We start from the raw sequence: 5,150 nt of genomic DNA on the forward strand, positions 1-5,150 counted from the left end.
TCCGTTGTGGTAACCGCCAAGCTTAACGGATGCTTTAGCATGCAACATCACAATTTCCAAAATCAAACAAATATGCCTGTAGACTAACCTAATAACCTATCTTGTTCACACCAGCCTCAATGTTAAACAAACACCAAATTGGGCTAGTTTTTGAACTCTAACCCTAGCAGGCCCAAATTTTGGCCCTAGTCATAACACTGAGTTTATTTTAGCCATGACTTGGGATTGCCTAAATCTATTTATGTATATATGTACATATTCTCCAAATCTATGTTTTAAATTTCCTCTCTAACTTTTTTTTTTCTCAAATTTGGTCACAAATTGCAAAGGGTATCCCTTCCTCCCTCTTTCTCTTACACACCCCACAAGCACAAACACAGACACTCGTGCTTGCATAAACAAAGATATCATAAGACAAGTATTGATCATGCCAAACCAAATGAATCATGTGAAAAGAAAGTGAAATTGGTTGCTTATCATGTCTGTTTGTATGAGTACAACTAGAACATGGATAAGGCTTAAAACATAAGCAAACTGGAGAACCATGTGCATTGTGAAAAAACCATGCTGATAGGACATTTGGAAAAATTATTCCAACCCATGATGTCCTATTAGACTGCCTTCCAGCCTTTGATACTCTGTCCTACGCCTGCAGTATTTTATGATTATGATCAACACTATTGCAAAACCCTGTAATATGTTTCATTCAGAACGATTTTCCCTTTTTCACCTATATAAATACTGAAGAATTTGTCTTTTGCATTGCTGCTATACCTGTCAAAATGGTAGGTCAAAGGAGATGTTCCCTAGAATCTTCTGAACTTTATTGAATAGTCTCCTCTCTATTTCCATCCTTACCTTTGTCTTCGGTCTCTTCTCTGGCAACATCTGCATTTGGAATTTCTGTTTTGACATCATTGCCTTCTTGATTGGTTGCATTAGATGAATGATTCTTCAACACAGTTTCAATATCAGTAGAAGAAGCTCCAACAAGCTTAAACCTCTCAACAACAACATCCAGGTGCTCTTTCCATGTTGGATCTTCCAATCTGAACTCCACTTGTGAGCGTTCAAAAAGCATGTTTCCCCAAAATAGATGGATCTGAGATCTCATTACAGTAGCTTGTTCTGCTGCTTCGGCAGCAGATGCTGCTATCTCCTCAGTAGAATCTCCATCAACCCCAGCCAATTTCTTTTTTCTTTTCAGGATCTCATCCTTCTTGGTTGCAGATGGATCTTTTAACTCATTTTGGCACTTCTCTTCTAGCTTCTCCCACATTTCAGTTGCAGTCCGCATCTTCTCCTCTACACTATTGAAAAACTGGATAGTTTCTGAAGAATCCCATGTACCAAGATCAACCTTGCTAGCCAAAGCAAGAGACCATCGAAGTTTTTCACTTTCAAAATATTGCTGACCCAGTGCAAGCAATCCCTCATAGAAGTCAGGCTTTATCCTCAAAGCTTCCTCATACTTTTGTCCAGCTTGGGAGTATTGATCCTGGACCCAGTCATATGCAGTCTGAAGTTGTGTCGTAACCAGTTCCTTTGAAGGATTTTCATCCAAAGGAATCCTCTTCCTAGTTGCACACATATGGACATTGCCCCAATTGAAGAATGCCAAAGTTGCCACCTCCTGGAACTTGCATGCTTCCATCTCAAAGAGGCGTTGGGCTTCTTCACTGGTCATAGTTTCCTCCAATGCCTCAGAGCATAACTCCATTCCTAGCTCATGCAGATCCAAGTGAGCATTTGGATCAATGCCTACATGTGTGCGAAACAACTGAGAAAATTCAAATAGCCAGTCATCAATTTCAACTTCTTTGCCTTCAAGCTCATCCCCATTTTTGTCTTTACAAGTTTCCTCCAAGGATACCTGCTTATTAGGTTCTTTGCTCGGGTCTTATACTATGCTACCGTTGCTTTCTCCTGATGAGCCAGAAGCATTCTCCTCTGCTTTAACATCCTCTTCTTGAACTCCATCTACTAGAGGTTCCTCCTCTTCTTCAATCAATGGCTCCTGCTCAGGATTCACCTCGACCACATACAACCTCAAAGGATCATTTGAAAAAATTTGATTAGAAATGCTTTCTTTGTCGTTCAAGCCCCCGTTTGCAGAGGAGTCTGTGTTTGAGTTCCCTGTCCTTTTCTGCTCAGCAAGCTGAGCTGCAACAGCTTCTGCCAATCTAAGCTCTTCTGTAGTTGTAATAGTCACAAGATCCCCATCCAAATCCTTGTATTTTATTAAAACTGCCTTGGACGAGGAGAACCATTTCCTCACTATTTCTCTCAACTCCTTAAATTTGCATTTGTCTGGCATTCGACTAAGCCTTATATCATGGTCAAAAATAAGTTTCAATGGCCTCCATTGAATTTCTGCTTGTGCTTTCTTCATAGTTGAGGGGCATGTTTAACCTCGTGATCTTGAGAACCATTAGATTCGGTGGATATTACTCTGGAAGATGCCCTGGAAGATTCCAAGACCAAGGTCTTTTGTGGTGAAGAAGACCCTTTGGAATAAATTGGCAAAGGAGGTTCCTGCAAAGGGGGGCCATTGGATTGATTACTCAAGTTATCACCAGGAAGCCTCTCCTGTTTATTTTTCTTCTTTGGCATAGGTCTAGTAGGTAAACAAGGCCCCATACCACCAACAAGAGTTCCTCGAACTGTTGATGCCCCCACGACTGTAGGAGAAGTCCCTGAATAGGCAGGCACTGTGGGCCTATTTTGCAGGTCTTGTTGAGCATCTTGCTTGTTCCCAAGAGCAACACGTAACCTTTTGACAAGTTCCAAGCCATCCTGGTGATTCGCATCAACCTATAGAAGGGCCTGCACATCTTGCATGGCTAATTCTAGCCTGCCCATAGCCTCATATGCCCGTGCCCTTCTAAAAAGAGCCCTGCTGAAATGAGGGTGCACTTCAAGAGCGAGTGTACATTCATTAACAACACTTTCATACTGAACAGGCTTCATCTGCATCAGGCATGCTGCTCGGTTGCTGTGGAAGATGGCACGGTCTAGGTGATTCCTAGCGATAAGATTGAGAGCCTTTTCATACTATTCCAAAGCGTCCACATAGTCTCTGTTTTGGAATCTCTTGTTGCCTTCCTCTTTGAGCTCGTGTGCCCTTTTGAGGAAGAGTAATGGATCAAGATCCACTTTACTTCCAGTGACTACTCCAGATTTCTCAGTAGTAGCAACTTCCCCTGTGCCTTTCTTTTTCCTCCCCCAGACTTTCCCATGACAGCTTCCCAACAAAGAGAAAGATATCCCAACCAATAATGTGAACCAGTCTTAGATTAGATTTTCTCTCTATACTGGTGTTGTAGCAACTACAACCACCCTCCAAAATTTTTCCTTAGCTTCGTTTTGGAGCCTCCCCTACCAACCATCCTTAGCAGCATGTCTTGCACTGTTAAGTACACAGCCTTCAACCGATTTTCAGTGGCTTGCCAGCCTGTGTATGTCAATTTGCTTCACTCCCTTCATAAGTTGCCTTTCCGTACTTAGGCTATTCGCTGGCTGAGCAGCTTCCCCAGAAAATTGCACAATTCTGGAGGGGAACTAGCCTTCCCTCCATAAATTGCGCAAATCTGCTAGGCTCCAAAATTGCGTAGAGAAGTCAGGCAGGATTCCCATAAAAAACTACGCAATCTGGCCCGGCACTCAGCCTCAGCCCAGAAATTGCGCAATTCTAGGAGATAGTCACCTGCTAACCCCAGAAATTGCGCAATCCCTCAAGGAAAACCAGTCCAACTCAGCCCATAAACTATGCAAATTTTCATCCCAGGCTCGCGGACCGATGCATGTGCCTTCAAGTTGGTCGGTTCCCTCCAGGACCCAGCAAACCTGAATTGAATGCATGGGCTGCTTTTCCCGAAATAGCAAAAAGAAACATGCAAAAAGCATCCCTAGATTTTAGGGATCTATTTTTAGCAACTGGAGGTTACATGCAAAGATCGTTTTAGAAACTGCCCTCCAAGTGTCGCTTTTTCCTAGATTTGTGGCATGCGTGTCATGAGCCTCAAACTTATTTATTCGATGTTGCAGAGCTCATTCTTCACATCGATATTAGAGCTCTGACATCCCACATCACATCTAGGAGTCGTCGGCATGTTCAGCTCAACTTTTTCCGGGTAAGTCCGCTTTACATGTCTTTTGCAACATTTCTATCACTTTTTGTGTTTTGGCTTGTGTGAGTGTTGTCTGCTTGATTTTTGTGAACGCTTGTTGTCGTTTCCATGCATGTTAGCCTCTAAAAGCATCGTTTCGGTTTTCGTTTGCATCTCACTGTTATCGCATCCATGACACTGTTTTTGCACCGACGGTCGCCGTTGCGGTGACCCGTTTTACACACATCCATGGTTTCTCGTTTTCTGAATCTTGCATTTGTTGTTTGCATGCATGATCATTCACTCTTGCTTACACTCAATGTTGCCATGCATTCGAAGCTTCACATGTTTTCAGTTGCCCGTCGCCGGTTCTAGGCAACCTTGGCCCGGACCTTGCCTTGCCCAAACAACATTACGCATTTCTGAGAGGGAGGGCTCTACCTTCCTCCTAGAAAATGCGCAACACTGGCCAGACACTATCCTCCAAGCTTGCTCTACGCAATTCTGAGAGGCAGTGCTCTGCTGGCCCAGAAAATTAAGCAATGCAGTCCCTGGGCCTGCATGCCTTGTTGACTGAAATTGCACATTGCGCAATCTCAGCCCCCAGCAGGTCAGCTTGGATTGCGCATTGCGCAATTCCAACAGTCAACCAGCCTCCCGACAGTCCGCACTGTCTTCCGGGGATGTTGCATGCCAGTCCTTTAGTTTTCTTTGGTTTTCAACTGATAGATTGCTTGCCATGAATGTTGCCATGTCTCCAGGTATCGCAGGTGTTCATCCATCTCTTAGCAGTTCAGGTTCAATGGCCTCCAAGAGAGTAGGGTCAAAGGAAACCAACGGAAGCGCAACTGGAGATGCAGTTGAGCAGGTGTCTATGAGTTTGTCGATTTACGAAGACACCAAGTTGCTCGTAGAAAAAGACATCAAGCTGAAATGGCAGGACATCAATGATACATTCTCAAGCACATTTGGGGAAGATCTTGAAGACCAGAGGGTCTATGTGAATATTCACAAGTCTGGCCTGTACCAGATTGCATGCAG

At 43.7% G+C, this 5,150-nt stretch overlaps 1 pseudogene; it reads right to left on the reverse strand.

Moving 5' to 3' along the window:
- Positions 1-814: 814 nt before the first annotated feature.
- On the reverse strand, positions 815-4,529 carry LOC149247989 (protein CLMP1 pseudogene; annotated as a pseudogene).
- Positions 4,530-5,150: the final 621 nt, after the last annotated feature.

This window comes from Pinus tabuliformis, chromosome 7, assembly GCF_031772625.1.
Source record: "Pinus tabuliformis cultivar Carrire ecotype Pingquan chromosome 7, CPIR1, whole genome shotgun sequence".
Lineage (NCBI taxonomy): Eukaryota > Viridiplantae > Streptophyta > Pinopsida > Pinales > Pinaceae > Pinus > Pinus tabuliformis.